The 20,803-nt window shown below is 41.7% G+C and overlaps 1 protein-coding gene across 1 annotated transcript in view; it reads left to right on the top strand.

Moving 5' to 3' along the window:
• The window catches only part of ADGRB1 (adhesion G protein-coupled receptor B1), a 279,826-nt gene that overhangs the window by 96,409 nt on the left and 162,614 nt on the right, over positions 1–20,803 (top strand). The window lies entirely within an intron of this gene.

Genomic DNA, 20,803 nt, shown 5'->3' with positions numbered 1-20,803 from the left:
TGGTGTGTTATGCATCAGAATCAGCTGAAATTTTGTGCTGGGTAAAATAAGCTTTATAGGCCTCCTTTCATCACAGCTGCATTATATGACTGCTCTGAGAACCATAGATAGATACAGTTAGTGAAAAAAAAAACAAAAACAGCCTTGTTTGTTATTTATAGAACCCTAGTTCACATCCTATGGTCTAACTTCAAATCAGTCTGAAATAAGCTGTGTTACTGGCTCCTACCATTTTCTATCAAGATTCAACAGTCACAGTCACGCAATCACAACGTGTCCAAAGAAGGGCAGTGAAAACAGAAACTGGTGGAGGGTCTGAGCACAAGTCTTACAGGGAGCAGCTGAGGAAACTGAGATTAGTTTAGTCTGGAGAACAATAGGCTCAGTGAAGACCTTATTACTCTCTAACTCCCTGAAAAGAGGTTGTAGTGAGGTGGGGGTGAACCTGCTTCCCCAGGTAACTGTAACAGAATGAGAGATAATGGCCTTATGTTGTGCCAGATGAGGTTCAGGTTGGATGTTAGGAAAAATATCTCAGAAAGAATGGTGAGGTATTGGAACAGGCTGCCCAAGGATGTAGTGGAGAAATTATCTTTGGAGGTTTACAGGAGAGGGACACTAAGTGACATGGTTTAGTGGTGTGGTAGTAGTAGGATGATCATTGGACTGGATGATCTTGAAGATATTTTCCAAACTTAATGATTCCATGGTTCTATGAACCAGAACCAGAATAAGACATCTTGGGGTAGGCTGATCCATTTCTTGATCAAGATATGCAACCCTGTCCAGCCCTAATAAATCTGTTTTTTCACAACCAGAGAAGGACCACCACATCCTGCCCAGAAGGTTTATTCCCATGCACTGTGGGTATTTGGGGTGATTAATCTAACATGCTCACTGCGCTGGCTCATTGCTACACTACTAGCACTCTCAGAACCCGTGTCTCCCTTTGAAATCTGTTAAAAACAGAAATTCAGATTTAAAGGGACATTGATTTCTCCTGGATAGCTAAAAGCAATGTTCTCTCATGATAATGCCGTCCTTTCCCTGCTTTCCTATGCTTGTCGATACAAAGAGCAGGAAGGGGGGACAGCTATAACTTGGGCAACCCTGGCTACTTGTTGTGGGGTCACCAGATATCGAATGCATCTTCCTTCACAGTCTCCTTTGTGCTGAGAGCTTTTTAAAGTTGACACGAGAGAAGCATATTTTCTCTTCCATTAAATCGTTGCTGGAGACTGTCACTGCTCCAACATATTAGCTGCCGAACTTAAAAAGGAGCAAAGGAGTTATTTGCAAAATACACGTTGGAAAGAAATTAAATCTGACATTTCAGCTACGGAGCCTTCCCCAGGAGAAGAGAATACATAGAACTGAAATATGTTTTCCCTCTTTCCTAGCTGCTAGAAGAGGGGCCTTCCTGTGAGTTATTGGTTTTTAATCCACTTCTGCAGGCGCTCACTAAACAATCTCCTGCTAGTTAACAAGGTCCCTCAGCGCACATCTTTCAAGATCATAATTTGATCATCAGGTGGAGATTGGGAAGAAGTATCCTATCTGCCAGTAACTCTGCCTGTTGGAGGGAGCTTTTCCAAGCTGCTGGGTTACAGCAGAAAGGAAGGAAGGGGATTGTGCTGGCTCAGTGATTTCCTGTGCTTTGGAGCAAGTGATTACTGAAGATAAGTCGGGAATAACAAGAGTGCAGTGCTCCAGTCAAGGGTTTATTTGTCCTCAACACGTCATGTGTTTGAGGATGTTTCTCTTCTGACCTTCAGTGCTGAGCAGCATCCCCTTCATGCTGTACCTCTCAATTCCAGCCAAGCCTGAAAAAATATCTGGGCAGGGTGAAAGTCACCTGGGCTGTGACGTGTGAGGGAAAAATCAGGCTAGGATACTGGAAGGTGGTTGCTAAAACTTTCTACCCCACCAAAAATTATTAGCTCTGATTTAAGGAGAATTACTCCCTGTTGGTTCATTGGGTGGTGAGGTGAAGTTATGCAAGGTGATTGTTTCTTATCTCTGTTGTCACAGCTAGATGTCATTGAGCAGAGGATGCTGAGAGTCTTGTTTTCATGTATGGGTTCACTGGGGACAGATGGACAACAGGGGCAACATAGGTCCTGGTGGCTCTTTTTCCAGTGCCATGAGTCTTGAACCACTGCACCTGACCACTAACACTTTGTAGGCCATGGGATAAGGTCAACAAAGGATTTCTACCTTCAGTAAGTTGCATTTCCCATAGGACATGAATATCCAATTAATGCTGAGAAGAACCAGACTCTTTCCCAACTCACAGATGGATTGATTTCATTTTAAAAAGTACTTTGCGAGCCTCTAGACTGCAGCCAACCTGGGAAACCTCATATGGGCCTGGGCATGTGCTTCCTCACTCCTAAGCTCTGGGCCCAGGGTCATCCTCATGCCTTGTGTGATCTGCATTGACTTTCCTCCCCTGGATGTTCCGAAGATTCCCTCTTACTTTGTCTCCTTGGTAACTGAACCACATCAGATAAAAACAGACCAAAACTCAGCAGCCTGCAAAGCCCTGAGCAATGCAGAGGAGGGGTGGCTGTGGGAAGCCATTATGGCTGAGGTGTGTCACACAGACTAACAGACAGCTTGCACTGCCCTGTGTTTTGTCCCCAGCTTGTGCTACAAAGATGACAAGTCTTCCATAACATCTGTCCTTTTCCCAACACTCGCCATTCAAGGCAAGATGTGATATCTCCGTACAATTCTTCTGCCCTATTTGGTCCTGGTGACATGCATGTGTAGATTGAGGACAAGTTCTGCCTTCATTAAGCTCTTCCTTCACTTACACAAAGCCTTACTGTTGGGAGCATTAAGCATGTAATGAAACTCAGCGTGTTTGATGCTAGCCTTATGGTTGTGGGTGAAGTCACTTTCGCAGGATTATTTGTTGAGTATTTGTGTTGTTTCCCTCTCTCTGTTAGCCCAATCATGTTAACTTTTCAGCATTTTTGAGTTATTTACCTTTGCAATATTTTTTTTAATTTGGGCTTTAAATCTTAATTAATGTTGAAACAGATACAAATAGTACAAAAGAGTAAACACGGGGTATTAGCTACCCTGGTCCAGGGTGAGTTCTCACTCAGCCTATCTCTCCTTTCCTTCACACCCATTTCCTGAGTCTGAATCTCCACTTTCCCTCCTACATAAGTGTGAACAGCTATCTTACTGTCACTGTAAGTAGACAGTAGACATTTAACATCTGGTACATCTATCCCAAAACAGAGGAGGGAGAAAGTGAACATTTTGAACTGGGTTGAGTGTGTAGTGGCTGGATCTTTTGGGGAAGACTGAGAAGAGAGAATCTGAACAAAAAACTTTGAGTTCAGCCTATTTAAATACATCTATATGAACTATATACTATGAAATGTGCCATTTATTTTCCTTGTAAATATACAATAGAAGCATGTCTTCAAAGGGCAGAGGAAGGCACTGGCAGAAGCTGTTAGGAGAGCAAGGAACCAAATTCCCAACTCCTTCTGATGCAGTTCATTTTGAAACAGCACCAGTTGTTCTTTTGGAAGGATATCATTAGACCAAGTATTTTCCCTACAGTTCTTGGCAAAAAGTCAACATTTGCATTTAAATAGTGCTTTTGCTACAAAACAGAAGCATGCTGCAGAATAGCTGCACATAGATAAAGATTCCTTTAAGAGAACTTGGTTTGAGGGGGGGGGGGGGAGGTGGAAAGAAACGTCACTGAAAGCCCAGCGTGTCCTCTTGTCCTCTTGTGCTGTCAGCAGGGAGGTTATTTATGCATTCAAGAGTGTGCCCACTGAGATATAATCTAGTGCTCTCAGGAGTCTCTGCTTGCTAGAGGTGGAATTATTAGAATTAAAAATTACAAGCGTAAAACAAGGCCAGGGTAAAATGAAATATTACCCAGCAAGTCTAAATAATTCATAGAAAAAATAGCCCCCTGGGTCCCCCATCGATCCATCTTACTCCACTAATGTGAAGAGCAACAATCTGTTGAAGGGGTGTTTGAAGACCTCCAGGATGCTTTCAAGGGTCAAGGGTTGTTTCCGAGTGATTTTGGTTCATGTAGCCCGTGAGTGGCCCTGTGGGTAAAGATGAGTAATGATTTGACACAGGCTTTCCTCTGACAATGAAACCTTCCTCAAAGCTGATCAAGGAGAAGAGAATACAATTTGGAAAAAATAAATAAATAAGTAAATCACATCATATTTCTGTGCTCCCAAACAGAGTAAGAGTAAATTAACCTCTGTGTGCCCAGATCTCGAAAGCGCAAAGCAAGGTCTTCTTTGGCAAGTATTTACCTTTCAGCACAAGCAGGTATGCTCTCAAATGCTTTTTTGGAAAGGTTGTTGCTAGGTCAACTAGCCATGTTTGAGGTTAGGGGTACATATGTGGCTCCATCCTCCATAGAAGTGGATGGGAAGGATCTGCAAAACCAAAACGGACAGTGGTTGGGACCGTAGCAGAGAAAGCATGATTTAATTTGTGAAGCCAGTTTGCTTCTGGAGTAGAAAGCTTCTGCCTAATTTTAGGATGAGACGAGGTGGACTTAAGTTACAGCAGGGGATGTTCAGGCTGGATATGAGGAAAAAAATTCTTTTCAGAATGAGTGGTAATGTATTGGAACAGACTGACCAGGGAGGTGGCGGACTCACTGTCCCACAAAGTATTTAAGAAACGTGGAGATGTGGCACTGAGGGACGTGGCTTAGTAGACATGGTGGTAATAGGTTGACAATTGGACTAGATGATCTCAGTAGTCTTTTCCAACCATTCGTATTTTCAATTCTATCACCTTTTTAGATGGAAATCTGTACCTGAGAGATGATGATATTGAGGGAGTGAATGATGACAGTTTTATCCAGGAGTATTTGGGCTTATAAAAGAAAGAAAATAAAGGGAAAAAAAATGGATCTTCACATTTAATTGCATTTTCCTGATACACGCATGCTTATATTCAGATATTATGTGCAAGAGCATATTTGGAGGCCATAAAAAACCTAAAAGAGCAAATACTGATCCTGTGCATCTCTGTGTTATAGGACTTTCAGACTTTGGTTATCTTTGCCCACCAGAGACATGCAGTCTCTGACCCAGCAGATCCAACACATACTTCTGTGGTCTCCATAGCAGCTGTAGGAAGGGGTGCAATTAAAACAGCCATTGTAAAAGCTTTATCTTTCAGTCTTTCTTCAGGCCAGCTAGAATTCTTGTAGACAGTTTACCGTCCAACTGAGCTAATATATACTGCTTTTCAATAGGGCTCTTTAATTTGTAGGCAAGCCTAGCATGCCATGACACTGCTTCAGGAATCTATGGAACATCTCATCCCAGGTCACTGCCAGTACCAAAGAGTCTGTGGATCCAGAAATTAATTTATCACATTTACAGGCAAAAAAATCCATTGATGATGTTTAAAGATAAAAGTCACCACCTCTGAGCAGAAGTTAATTCTTACAGTACAGTGTGCAATAGGCTGGTCCATCAACACGCTACTGACTTAAGGAAGTTAATTTTCCTAAAGCTTTCTTAGTCCTTAGTAGCAATTGCTATGTTTGCCTCCTGTTTCATGTGTATCTCCCCAGAACTGTTATTTTAGGCACATCTAGGCACAGCAAGTCTCACGTCCAAAGGGAACTGTTGGCCAGTTCTGCCTGGGCATAGCAGTTGCTGGGCTTTCTCTGTTGTTTCCTTGATGTCTACCATATTTCAAATATTTATTTTAACTGGCTTAGGGTATTTTCCTTCAGATGAAAAGGTGCTGATTAAACTTACCAGTGTAATTTGTCTGGTACTGCTGTGATATTGCTGCGGTATGACTCTCCTCTTTTTTGTGAGCTTTGCCAAATCCAGTGACACAGAAGTCACTGTCCATCAGAGACAAAAAGTGGAAGATGCTTTCCTGATTTATGTGGTTCTGCCAAGCCAGAGAAAGAGTTTCTTGGATGTCAGAGATGAATTCTTGAGGCAAGAAAAGGTTAGAAACTCAAAAAGAGGAAGAAAAAAGGCACAGGAAATTCTGCCTGGATGCCTACGGATGCTGAAAGAAAATGGAAAAAAATCAACAGGAAGAAGAGACGAGAGGAAAATGAGAAAGAAAATAAAGCAGTGTTTGAAAGGAGGGGACAGAGCTCTAGCTTCTGGGATTATTCATTCTCATAGGAGACATGAAAGAGCTAAACAAGGAAAATGCCATGCAGAGATCACACATTGTTTTTTAGACATGATCCCCACTGGCTGAGCTGTAACCCAGCTCCCAATCAATCTCTCCTCTCTGAAATGTCACTAACCTGCACTTAAGTGCAATAAGACTTTCTAGACTAATTGAAATTCTGAGCCAGAGTCAGGAGACATTTGCTTCAAGTAGTGTTTTAATTGTCTGCTCCCTAGGCTAGTAACAGGATATTTTGCTCCTTGCATTATTCAAGGAGACACAAGACCTCAACCTTTCCATTTAGGTTAGTGCCCCTCCTGTCTTGAGTTTATGTTCAATTCTTTATTTGGCCTCTGCTCACACAGTACCCTCATGTATCCTCGTGTGCCTGCACAGACAGGGATTGGAAAACCTCTACCATATCATCTGCTTATATGCGACTTTTTCACTCAACCCATTATCTAGAAATAAGAGCCGACTAGGCAACATGGAGCTGAACCCAGATCTGTGTGATTCTGTAGCCTGGAGCATTTTTTATTTTTATTTTTTGTTAGATACAAGAGGACTCCTTCATGTGCACAAGGAGACACTTACCCTTAAAGGTTCCCATGTGTGATTCTCTGTAACCAGAAGATTGCACTCTATCAGAGAGGAAAGGAAGAGTTGTCCATGATCTTGCCCTGTTCATCCATGTCTATTGCAATGACAGAATTTTATAAGGTAGAAAGTGCCCACAGAGCATTGGATAAGACCAGTTATCCTCAGAAAGAGGTAGAAAGAGCCTTAAAGAGCATCCTGATCTTCTTGGACCCAGTAAATTCTCACTGAGGTTCCAGCACAGACTCAGCTGTGCCATTATCTATAGTTCACATTCAAGCATAAGATGAACCCACCTTTCTGTCTTTTCTGCATATGTTGTTCCTGTCAAAAGAGACTTTGTTATGACTCTTTTCTGGCTGAAGTTGGTAAAAAGGGATCTGATGGGTTTGGCTGCACAGTAAAATATACACAAGTGGGATCTCTTCAATAGTACTGTGTATATTATTATATTACTGCACAGTAAAATATACACAAGACTGCTTCCAAGTGGGATCTCTTCTATAGATCAAAATCAACAAGAGAAAAAAGCTGCCATTGTCATTATACTCCCGATCATGATCAAAGGCTCCCATTAGCTTAAGGAGCAGAGATAGAGAGAATATGACTCTTCTGAGGACATGCTCCAGACTTATAGCAAGTCTCACTAGAAATCCCAAATTATTAGATAATGCTGGTCCTTTCAGAAGGGCATGGCTTCCTGCAGACCTCAGAACTCGTGGCTTTAGTCTTGTCTGCAAGGAACACCTGGATATCATGTTCTGAAAGGAGACTCTTGCCAAATGGACAGTTGGATGTGGCTGTGAGTCAGCAGGCAATATCTACATGGAGCAAGCTCACCACCTGCCTGCTCTTCCTCTCTCATTTTCATCCATTTCAATTTCATGGTTTCTCTTCAGTTTAACCACTTCTGCTTCTCTTTCATCTCTCAGTTCTCTGTGCTCTGAGAATAGGATTTCACTGACCAAGTGATATCCTCAATATCTGAGCTGGTCATCTTGTCTCTTACCATGAACAGAGAAAAATAGGCAATTCTTGGGTGAGAATCATTTCTCCCTAAAGCAGAATAGTGAAATATATAGTTTATACCCTAAGAGTGCTTATTTGCTCCATTAAGTATGAGGAGAATTTGTGGCTCAAATGACATATCTGTATCATAGTTGTCTAAAATTGAGTGAGTTGCTGCCTGCTCTGGCAATGCTTTGGGGAACTATATGTGATCTTGCAGTGAGCTCAGAAGAGATAGATCAAACTGCTTCACCCTTTCTTCCGCCTAAATCTTGCTGTGCAGGGAGAAGTGGCTCTCCTGAGGATAGGAAACTGTATTTTATATGTAATTGATTTGCAGTTCCTTAGAGCTCTGTTCACCCATCAATGCCCAAATGGCCCTGTCCTGCAGGCTGCAGAGGTGGAGGCATAAGTTATGCCCATTAATAATGAGTTTCAGACTCAGTCATCCTAATAAGGTGAACTCACTGTCTTCTTTGCTTCTATTTTTTGGGTGTAGCTATGCCAATTTTTCTCTCTGATAGACACATGCTCCCACACTTTGCACTGAGAAGCATTGTGAATGGAGAGGCTGACGGGGAGCAAGATCTGCCAGTAAAACTGAATTTAACAAAGTCTAGACAGACCCTTTTGGAAAGTGAAGCCCCTTCCTCCCCTCTTTCTCAGTTATTCACCTTTAAAGGAATTGTTTGTCTGCAGATTTAAATTTTAAGATCTATAGTTAGACTACTTGAATACCCCCACCAGTAGTTTCCTGCAGCTTTGGTGGAGTTTGAACTAAATTATCTTTTAAGATCCATTACAACTCAAACCATTCAGTGATTCTACTGGCAAAATTCACAAAAAGTGTAAGAACTATGCTGTGAAGATGGATAGACAAAATAGAAAGCATGGGGAAGTTGTCTTCTTTGTTAAAAGGTGGATAGACTGCAAGGTGCTCTCCGAGAAACAGTCAGGAACAGTTGAGAGCCTGTAGGTTAAGATTATGATGGGACCGATAGAAGACAGCTGCTGGTCAGGATCTACTACAGGCCACTAGATCAAGGAGACCCTGTTGACAAAATCTTCTTGCTCCAGCTGCAAGAAGTACTGTGCTTGCACACTCTTATTTTGTTGAATTATTTCAACCACTTGGATATCTGCTAGAAAAACACATATTGAACTGCAAATGATCCAGGAGATTCCTAGAGCCCTTTGATGTTAGCTTTCTGGTTCAGATATTGAGAAGACTGGCCAGAGGTGAAGCATTGCTGGGCTTGATGCTCACCAATGAGAAGAAGATCATTAAAAACATTATGATTGGAGGCAGCCTGGGCTGCAGTGACCATGCCCTGGCTGAGGAACGTGGGCCTGGAAAAGTGTGGAGTCTGGACCCTGAAATTCAGGAAAGTGAACATCAGCTCTTTAAGGAATTTGTGGATCTAGGAAGCTGTCCTTAGAGACAAATGAGTGGAACAAAGCTGGTTACTCTTTAAGGATGCCATTCAGAGAACACAGGAGTTCTCCAATCCCTCAGAATAAGAAAGCAGGCAGCCTGAAAACCAGCATTGCCTGGCAAGGACCTGCTGGCCAAACTGGGGGAAAAGTAGGGCAAGTGGAGGCAATGGAAGCAAGGACATGCCACCTGGGGAGAATACATGTATGCTGTGCAGACTTGCAGAGATGGGATTAGGAAAACCAGGGCACAAAATGGAACTGTTTTTGGTGAGAGATGTCCTAAGGGAGCTGGCTGAGGTGACTACCAATCCACTCTTTATTATATTTGAAAAGTCGTAGCTGTCAGGCAAAGCCCCCAGAGACTGGAAAAAGGGAAAAAACTACTCCCATTTGTAAGAAAGGGAAGAAGGAGGATCTGGAGAACTACCGTTCAGTGTGCCTCACCTCTGTGCCTGGGAACATCATGGAAAAATCCTCTTGGAAGACATGTTAAGGCACATGAGGGATGAGCAGGTGGTATGTGACAACCAGCATGGTTTTACCTCATTCCAGCCTTCCAACATTTAAAAGGAGATTATAAACAGGAAGACAATCAACTTTTCACACAAGTAGATAATGGTAGGACAAGAGGGATGGTTTTAAACTAAAGGAGCGAAGATTTATATTAAATGTCAGGAGGAAGTTTTTCACTGAAAGAGGGGTGAGGTTCTGGAGCAGGTTGCTCAGAGAAGTTTTGGATGCCCCATCTGTGGAGGTGCTTAACACCAGGTTGGATGGGACCTTGGGCAACTTGATCTAGTACCTGATCTAATGGTTTGCAGCCCTTCCTGCAGCAGGGAAATAGGAACTCAATGATCCTCAAGGTCCCTTCCAACCCAAGCCATTCCATGACTGTAAGTGGAGATACGCAGGTGTTTGCTCACAACCAGGGGGCATAGTGAGCTTGAACTGCATTTTAGATTATATGTGCATCTGAGCTAAGCCCTGTTGTGAGGAGCTGAGATATTTGCTTTGGAGATTTCCACAGCTGGTAAGTGCTAGTGATAACTAGTTGTGTTTGGATATTAGCTAAAAGTATCTCACAGATACATTGTGGTCTGTGAAGTCTGTGGACTGTGCCAGATCTACACTTGAGCTCACTAACCAGCTTGGCCAGTAGATGTTGCTCTTGGCTCATACTAATATGCTCAAAAAACGTATCCAACCTGAGACGTTTGGGGACAATTTGAAACCATAGAAAGCTGATCTGTCTCTCACCTGGCATTATTTTTTGGCCATCACAGAACATCTTGGATGGCCACAAAGGAAAATAAAATAGAACAAAACTCTTCAGACAGGAGTCATTCGTAATTAGTAGGTATAATTATTGGCTGTTGTTTACCTTGTGCTGCTTGAAAATTTCTGGACAAGAACTCAGTATTTCCAGGGAAGATTTTTGAACTGTATTTATCATATAGGAGAGAAAAATTCTGGGATTAAACCATTCTGAAAGTTTGGAGTCTAACAGGTGCTGGTCTGGGGGATGCAGAGGATTGAGCTCTCACTTGAAGTTGCCAACCACACTAGTTTTATGCCATGGGGACCACATTTATGAGGGCTTCATATATGTGTCCTGAAAAGAAGAGTGGAGATGTGAATTGAGCATCATTCCTGGGGTTGTATTCATGTGGCTATCTGGATGAATTTAGACATATTTCCAGGTTCATAGAGTCTTAGAGAGAAAAACAAATCGCCTGGTATACTATCTCTCCATCCTAAACAGTCCCTGTCAATATCAGTTAATAATAATCTAACCACTCTTGACTGCTCTGTGCACCAATGGTGAGAAAAGAAAAAAGAGGCAGAGAGATCTTAAGTTAATCTCCATCTTCTGTTCTCACTTGGATTCTTTTCCACTCAGCGTTGGGACGTGTTGAAAGGAAAATAATATCTACCTGATCAGGGTCCAGCCACTTGTGCAGACACACTCTTATGGCTCATGGATATTTGTCTGCATTTTCTCACAGAAAAAGAAGAGTTAATGTCCATGATGTTTAATGACAGCATTGCAGGAGTTGGAAAGGACCTCAAGAGATCATTGAGTCCACCTCCCTTGCTAAAGCACGGACCATACAAGAGGTGGCACAGGTTGACATCCATCCAGGTCTTGAATATCTCCATAAGAGGATATGCCATAACCTCTCTGGGCAACCTGTTCCAGTTCTCTGTCATCCTTCCTGTTAAGAAGTTCTTCCACATGTTAGCATGAAACTTGCTATGTTCAAGTTTTAGGCAATTATTCCTTGTCCTGTTGCTACGAGCCACTGAGATGAGCCCGGCCTCATCCATTTGCCTCCCATATCCCTTTAGATATTTAGAAACATTTATCAGATCCCCTCTCAGTCTTCCTTTCCCCAGGCTGAAGAGACCTATGTTACTCAGTATTTCCTCATATGGGAGATGCCCCAGGCCATGTTTATATATGGTCAGTAATTTGTGAAGTATGAATCTCTGTGTCTGTTATGATACCCATTTTTCTGCTCTTCTCTCTGCGCACACCCATATTTCTCTTTAGTACCAATCACAGCAGCATTGAGGTGCTACCTAATACAGGCTTTTACAATCAAGGACTGTCTGTAACTGCTTTATCCACAGTGTGCCAAACCCAGAATAGCTTTCACTATATTCAAGATCCTTTAATACTGCTGGAATGTAAATGGGAATTAAGAAGAAAAGAAAAAAAAAATCATTTACTAGTGACTAGGGTAAATGCTGAGACTTCCTGGCATCTTCTCAGCATCTGTGTTGACATAATTAATACCCTGATGGAGGATACTGCAACACTTGCTCAATACTGTGCCTTTCTTTCCTTGAGGAGGACCTCTCCCAGAACAATGTATTTTATGAGAAAGAACATTTTTAGATAGGATTCTCCTTGATTTCTGTTGGCTAAATCTTATTGGTATCAAGGCTAGGATTAGCAGGTCATAGATTAGAATCATGGAATCAAATAACTGTTTGAGTTGGAAGGGACCTTTGAAGCACATCTGGTCCAACTCTCCTGCAATGAACAGGGACACCTACAGCTCCATTAGGTTGCTCAGAGCACTGTCTAATCTGATCCTGAATGATTCCTGGGATGGGGCGTCTATCACTTCTCTGGGCAACCAGTTCTAGTGCCTCACATCCCTCTAGTGCCTCAGCCAAAAATAAAATAAAATAAAATAAGTTAGAGAAGGTACTTCAGAGTTTCATTTGTTTTAACAGTTATAACTAGAGAAATCAGAGGGCAACCTCAGCTTTATCAAGGTGACATGGCTATGCATGTCACCCCTCACCAAGACACTGTGAAGAACAAGAGGTTAACTCCTATTTAGTTTTCAGGATAAAACACAGGATAAACCCACAAGCTTGCTGTCTGCAAGACCTGATGGAGTTTAGTTTGTCATGTCACTTTCAAACTTTGTAAGAAGATAGCTGAGCAGTCCCTTCTCACCACTGATAGAAAAGGTGATGACTTTGAGAACAGTTGATTATGAATCAGGCTGGAAATTGATTTAATCCTTACAGTCTTCTCAGAAAGGATGATGAGATATTGGAACAGGCTGCTCAGAGAGTTGGTGGTGTCCCCATCCCTGGAGGCTTTCAAGAAAAGGATGGATACTCTCCACTGAATGACATGGTCTAGAGCAGTCACAGGCATAGGCTGATGGTTTGACTGGATGTTCTTCATGGTCTTTCCAAACTTAATGATCTACAATTCTATGATCCTGTGACTCTATGGGATCTGTGAGTGAATTGCTGTGCTTGCCTTCTGTTTTGTAGTGCCCCATCTTCAGACTACCATCAACAGTGTTAATGACTCACCTATTTACCATGCCTTAGCATCAATATTAGAAGACCGATACTAATTTCTTAATTTTAATATTGATTAAGATTGATGATACTGGTTTTTTTTGCCCTTGATACAAAGATGCTCCACATGGCTATTATCCCAAATACAGAATTGCTGCCACTGGCTATTTTAACTATAATGAAGCAATATAGTGGCAACGCTTGATTTGGGTACTTCTGATGGTTCAGACATATCTTTGCCTTCCTGCTGGATCGTACACCGAGGACCTAGTTGTCCGTAGGATTCATCTGCAGTCAAATGAGCCAGCCCCAGGTTTATCTGCTTGTACCTCACTTTCTCATTTCCTGCCTTTGGCAGTGGTGCATTCATAGAGCCAAGTTTTACCATTTCCAGAATATTCTAATTAATTTGAGTATCCAATAGCATTCAAATAATGATGAGAAAAACACAGGCTAATAGCAAGCAGAATGCAAATGCTGACTATTCAGCATCAGATGAAGCAGTGAGGCATTGCTAAGTCCAGAGAATGGAAGATTTATTGGGTAATTTCAAAGTTTGTGATGCCAAAAACCTGACCACCTATCAGATGGCCCCTTGTAATATGTTCTATGATTCTATGATCCTATGCACCCCAGAGAGTAGAGGGAGACTTTTTAGGAAAGTAGCCAGCAATGGGTTTTGAAAGGTTTTGGAAGTGGCTTGATAGCCCAGCATGGAGCTCAGAGATTTGTTGGGAGGTGAAAACTTCTATTTCTATGAAGTTTGTGCTTGCACTCAGGGATAGATTTGTCAGTACAGGCTACACAGTGCCTCTAAGTATTTTTATACTTCCTTTAGCACTTCCGGTATTTATCAATGAAGTATGAACTCAGTGTAATGTCTTCCCAGTCCAAAGATGCATCACAGTAGAAACTTTGGAGTTCAGCTTAATCTGATGTTTTTCATCATGCACTGTATGAACATTTTTTTTCTTAATACCTTTGGGAATTGTATGTCTAGGAGGAAAATGCCTTATCAACACAGTTCCAGTAGTGTCAGTATTAGGAGTGGAAAGCTCCTACTTTGCACCATGGTTCAGCCAGGTACTGAGAACCTGTATGAAGGGGAGGAATTTAGAGGGTGTTGCTGTATTTCACTGTTCGTTCTGTTGTTCTGTTCTACTCCATTCAGTGTATGGGTTCTGACCAAGAAGGTAAAAAGTGAAAGACTCATCCCTCATCTTTAAATATGTTTTTAGTACAGATGTGCTCAGTGTTATTTTCTCCTGCTATTGTATGCTGTGGCACTAGGACCTAACACTTTCAGCCTGTTCTCAGGCATTAATCTATAATGCCACTTCTGAGTCCAGGGAGAGTGGCCAACCCAAGAAAGTGGGCTTGGATGCTCACCAATGCAGTGTAGTTTCTCATCCCAACTAATCTAGTTCAGATAGTGACTCTCCCAGGAGTTGCTTTATATATGGGTATCTCCTTGCAGCAAACTGATCTCATAAACCACTTGGCCACGTAGTCTTTATTGACTCCAACTTTGAGTTCTCCAGACAGACTCTTCTCCACTCTGCATCCTACCATTTAGTCACACACCAGCATAGAACTTTTCAGCTGTCTCCCTTACAGTTTTGCACTAATCTAGTACAAGCAATACATGACCCATCTATTCTGCCTATTCCACCCTTTGAAAAGAAAATAAGAAAGAAACATAAAAACAAGCCCGAAGTCAACTCCCTCCTACAATTAAAAAACACACGCATAGGAAGTCTAAGGATGAGCTGGTAAAGTCAGCCTTTGTCCAGCAAGGAAGGGAGGATTAGCATTTTCTAACTGCAGGTTGAGTGTAGCTGACATCTCCAAAAAGGAGAGGACACCAAAGGGAGAAATATCCACTGACAATTTGCTTGTCCACCAGCTTTCCTCAGAGGTCCACACACATTGATTGCACATGTGTTTTTCATCTGCCTCCATTTCCCTTCCAAGCAAAATCCTTATTATTTACATCTCTGTATGAAGAGGGTTTCGCTGTTCATATCAAAATGTCATTAAATATTTGATTGAATAACTGCCAAGACAGCTGCACTGGAGTTTGTGTTGTGTCTGCAGAATGGTGTCTCCTTGGCAAAAACACTCTGAGCATGACATGCCTGAATCAGTTTTGATATTCCAAAGCCATTTGGATATTGTCCTACTTTAGGTGACCTTGCCTGAGCAGGAGGTTGGATCAGATGATCTCTAGAAATCCCTTCCAATCTCAACCATTCCATGATGCTGTGATTCTATGAAGACTGCTCTTTGTTCTCCGTTAAGATGTTTAACTTAAAGAAAATTTAATATCTGTCTGCACTGTACAGCAGGCTCTCTGTGATTCTACAGGCAAGTCCTTTAGCTTTTCAGCTCCTCTGGGTTCATGCTTGTAGAGGCAATAATAGTATAGCCCTGTCTTGTAGGGGTTCTTGTAAAGAGAAATACATTGAAGCTCATGGAGAATTGAGATACTGCATTCCTGGGGACCATAGAAATCCTTCAGTTGGAAATATTGCTCAGGAAAGAAACTAAAATTACATTGGGGTTGCAAAGCTCTGGGTGTTATAACATGTCATTGTGTTTATGGGTTTATTTGGAGTTCTGATAGAATTTTGTCCAAAAGGGTGAAAACAACTCTGGGGAAACTGAGGCACTTCAGACCAGGGTAGACAGCACATGGCATAAAATTTCCTGAATGTCTTTATTTGATTTCTCTTTTAACAAATTTTAATGAAAATTGGTAGTGACATGCATATCAGAAAAGGTTTCAATCAACTTGGGCTGCATGGTTATACTTTAACATGTTCATATATTTATCTCTGTACAGAGGCATGAGTGTGTCTATGCTAATATGTCCCCACCGTGCTCTGCACCAAGGTCTGCAGCAGTGTGAAGAAGCAAACAATGTGTGAACTCAGCTCTGATGTGATTTATGCAGAATCAGAGAGGTTCAAGGCGGGGAAGCATTTCATTCCTCCCCAGTGGTGCATGCTGGATTTTTTTCCTTACAAGTCTGTTCTCTGATATTTTCCCTGTTCTGCTTTGAAATAAGTGAAGTGATGAAGCCCCTACGGCTTCCTTAGAGGAGGACTATTCCACAATCTTATTTGATTTCTTGCTCCAGACTAAACATTCTTTTTCTCATTTCCCTGTCCACCTCCCCCATAATTTCCACATAAATAATCCCTCTTTATCCCTAGTGTTTCATTTGCAGGGATTCATGTAATAAGCACAGCTAGGTTTCCTTGAAAGCTGAGCACTGTGGCCTCATTTCCATTCTTGAATGATTTACAGAACAGGGGGAGACTGGACCTGGTCCTAAAATGCTTTTCTGAACTGGGACTCGATGCCTTCATTTGGAGGGACAGAAAACACTTGTGAACATTACAGAAGTCAATTTCAGCTTTAGCCATTTAGAAAAATGGCACACTTTTTTTTTGAGTATTCAAAAGTGAACGATATGAGCAATTTTTTGGATGGTGGTGGTACACAGTGACCTGATCTTCTCTATGTTTTCAGCAGACTTTCATGACAGGGATTTATAGCATTAAAATTAAGGTAGGAAGAAGCCAAGAAGCTAGGAAAATATCAGAAACCACCTCGTTGAGCAGGTGCTTCAAGTAACTTCTCTTGACATTTTTGATGTTCACAGTTTGAGTTTGTCATATTTCACTAGTTAAACCTACATAGCAAAAGCAACATGATTACGTGCTCTGGATAGAAGTTGGACTGTTCTCCTCAGGATGCAAGAAAAAGCTGTTGTAAATATAGAGTTCATTAGATGGAAACACATTCAGGATGGAAAAGATAATCCTGGCTGTGGAGATCAATGCTTCTATCTCAAATCCCCCCTATCCATCTCACTGATGGGTCTATCTTGAAATCTGCAGTGCTTCCCACATGGATCTGCCTTGATCTCTCCTTAATCATCACACAGAAAGTTTTGTTTAATTCTCAAACTCTTTTCTCCACACTCCTTTTTCTCTGTATGACAATAAATGACAGAATCACTGGATTATTTGAGTTGAAAGGCCATCTAGTCCAACTCCCCTGCAATGAACAGGGACATCTACAGCTAGATCAAGTTGCTCAGAGCCCCATCCAGACTGACCTTGAATGCTTCCAAGGACTCCAAGGACAGGGCATCCACCACCTCCCTGGGAAAATTCTATAGCCCTTTAGGCAGTGAACTCTATTGGTTTGCAAGGCATTCTGAAGAGTATCTTAGTGAGCAATTACTCGTTTCAGTTGGTTTCACAGCAGGAATTAATTCTTCCCCTTGGGGAATGCACTCTGTGCAATTCCCATTCAGTGTGATCTGATTTCAACCCGTGGAGTGCCAGAGTGCCTCTGCCTATTGTAGTTCACTGTGTTAGGTAATATGACATGACTCCTAATATGATATTAGGAATAGAGTAATAAGAAATAAGGTAATAACATTAGGAAAAAATGCTTCTGCAAAAGAGGGGCAAGACATTGGCACAGGCTGGCCATGGAAGTGGTCGCTGTCACAGAAGGTGTTCAAGAAAGGTGGAGGTGTGACAGAAAGGGACATGTTTTAATGGGCATGGTGGTGATGGGTTTGACTGGATGATCCTAGTGGACTTTTCCAACCTTGGTGATTCTATGATTCTATTCTATAGTCCTTTATATTTATTAAATTAGTACTTAGATTACTTAGTAGAATTCATGACACAGAGTGCAGACTGTGTACAGGAGGATACTCACCCTCACCCTCATAGTTGTTTTTATTTTTCCTCACTATATCATTACATGGAAGGGAGTTTGTGCTTTTACATTGTTCCCAAAGATTTAGGATCTGAAAGAGGAAGGTTGTGCAGAAGAGCTAGCATGAATGATTTTGCTTTCTGGGGACTTCGGGTGGTTAGCTGTGATATTAGTGTGCTCAATCTATGAGATTATAACATATTATATTGGGTTTATTGTTGAAAGGGAAGAGAATGAGTCACTTGAGCAACTAACTTGTGCTGCTAAGAGGCCTCGTCACGTGGGGCATCTGAAAGGGACATCTTCCTGAAAGAGATATTTCTTGACTTGCACAGAGGTATCAAATTGAAAGCATGGCTCTCCAGGGAAAGATTTCTGTTTTGTATAATAGGAAACTGCCTTCGGAATAGTCCCTTCTGGACTTGTTTTCTTCCTGACACATAAGAAAAGGTAGCAGTAAACCCCTGTGGAGCATCTCTTTCTCTTTCCCCATCGTATAAGAAGTTTAAATAAGGCACCTAACTTCCATATAAAAAAAAACCAGTCTCACTCAATCTTTTAACATCTTTCCCTCTTTATTTGCATAAGAAATAGTATTGTTTTTCTTTCAACCACCAACTGGTGATGATTCCCAAGTCTTTGGATACCGTGATGCGAAATCCACTAAAAATAATTCCAGATGTTGCACAAAGAACTGTGATAGCGTTATATAATCTCAGCATGTTTTTCAGACATAGGATGTCCTGGCCTGTGGAGTTCAAGAGTGAGATGCCAACCAAAAGTGTCTGCAGCTGGGATCATGTGGAAGTTAAATTGAAAAAATAAAATCAGAGATAGATGTAGTGTGTCAGCAAAGACCCTTTTCCTGTGCTCTATTAACTGGCTTTTGTCGATTCCTTAGTTGTTCTTTTTTGTTTTGTTTTGTTATGCTTTTTTTTTTTTCCGTTGTCACTGGCATTTAATTGAAGGCATTGCAGTTAAATTAAAAGGCATGATTGACTGACTAGTGTCTGAGACACATCACAGCTGTCAGCTGCAAAGATAAACTCTAGATTGGGATGCAAATCTTCCCAAAGATCAAGGGTGTTTGGATGAGACTTCTAAGTGGAGCTCTCTGTTAATTTGCAGTAGGAAAGACCTATTCTTTTGGCATCTGAGCTAAAGATTCAAAATGAGAAATATCAAATCTGAGTTTAAAAGTTGAGTCTGACCATCTTGAAAGTTTCGTCATTTAACTGTGGCGAATTAGAATGCATTGGGTCAGCCTAGCATAAAAAGTAATTTGTTTTAGTATGTGATCATGATAAGAACTGACTGAGAAGGATCAAAAAGCTCTTCGGAAATTGGATTAAAGGCCTCCCTGAACAACAGTCTCCAGAGCACTCAAAACAGTCTCATGAGCAGCAGCTTCATATGCAACAGTCGGCGTCATGAAACTCATACGAGCGGCTAGCTCTGCTCTCACAAATGAAAAACAAAAGCCATACCTTGCTATAGGATTGAAGTTATGGCTTCTGATTGTGATAGGAACATCTGGAACTAGAAATATAAGCCTCAGCTTGCTTGAGTTAAAGAGAACAGAAGCTCAGAATGAGGAAGGTCTACAGGCCTGCAAGGCTGCAGATGAGCAAAATTTTGCTAAATAGAAACTGGTTGGGTATGTGACCTTCACAGGAGACAGTGCCTTTGAAAAGCAAAATCCTTCATAAAGCAGTTGCAGCAGACTCATTATTTTTGGATTAAGGACAGATGGCGATTCAAGCCACATCGATCAGCAGGGTGCAGCAGTTTGTTGAAAGATGATGAAACAGGACTCCAGGGGCAAAGGGGACTATCTGCAAAATGTCCCATTAGCTTCAGTGGGATTCTGCATTGTGTTTCACCTCTTAGCTGCTTTTTGGCATCAGTGAGGTTTCCTCCAAACCCATGCTTGATATATAAGAAGCACTAGAGCAATGAAGTTGTGTGAAAGCCAGGTCATATGTCTTAGGAGAAGGGGAGGCCATGAAGGGACATTCCTCTGGTTGCAGCCCAATGAGTCATTCTTGAACTGAGCAACCGAACATGTATGCAACTACTGCAGGGGCAAAACTCTGCATATTTCTCTTCTGTGGCATCTGCAGTGGACTCAGAGCATTTGTCTCCTTCCTCCCTCACTGCTGAATGTGTGTCCCTAAAAAAAAATACATGCCAGACTCAAGAGGATGACCTTCCTTTATTGAGACGTCCTATTCACTGATCAAGGGCGTAAGGTAGCAGTGCTCTGCTGCTAGAATCTCCAAACAACTTCAAGATTCTTTTGTAGAAAAATGTAAGGTAGAAGAGTGGTAATGCACTACAACAGCCTGCCCGGAGTGGTGAGGGTGGGGGTGGTGGGGGAGTCATTGTCCCTGAAGGTTTTCAAGAAATGTGTAGATGAGGCACTGAGGGATGTGGTTTAGTGGGCATGGTGGGAATGGGTTGATGGTTTACTGGATGATCTTAGTGGTCTTTTCCAGCCTAAATGATTCTATGATTCATTTCTTTGTTGCTGCAGTTCAGTCATTCCACAGCTATGGTTGCTCATTCACTTGCCATTATCCAGCCACACCATTCCACTTTCATTCCAGATGCTTTCATATAGCAGACAGAAGAGCTGAATGTTTTACTCATGACACAGCACTTCTTTTTCTTCCTCAAAATGGGATAGGTATAACTTCATGTAATAGGCCCTTAACTACTTCTTTACAGCACCACTAAAAAAGACAAATCACTTGAAACAACAAATGACTAGACCCAGGAAAAGAAGGAAGATTTCAAAAAGTTTATCTGACAGCCAATAAACAGGATAAATAACACGTAGTATTTCATTTGTCAGGACCATGGGACAACCTGCTGATAAAAAAGGACTATGCCATAAAGTGGGGAATACCTTTGTCTAGGCTGTAAATGCCTGTGCTGATTTAGTAAGTGCACTGGTACTTCTACTCTAGCTTCTCTTCAGTACTCACAAATGGGATGAAAACTGAGGATTGGGGAA

The sequence above is a fragment of the Cyrtonyx montezumae genome, unplaced genomic scaffold (genome assembly GCF_038088225.1).
Source record: "Cyrtonyx montezumae isolate F1298 unplaced genomic scaffold, pur_monq_1.0 scaffold_8, whole genome shotgun sequence".
In the NCBI taxonomy this organism is placed as follows: domain Eukaryota; kingdom Metazoa; phylum Chordata; class Aves; order Galliformes; family Odontophoridae; genus Cyrtonyx; species Cyrtonyx montezumae.
This window is presented reverse-complemented; position numbering and strand designations above follow the sequence as displayed.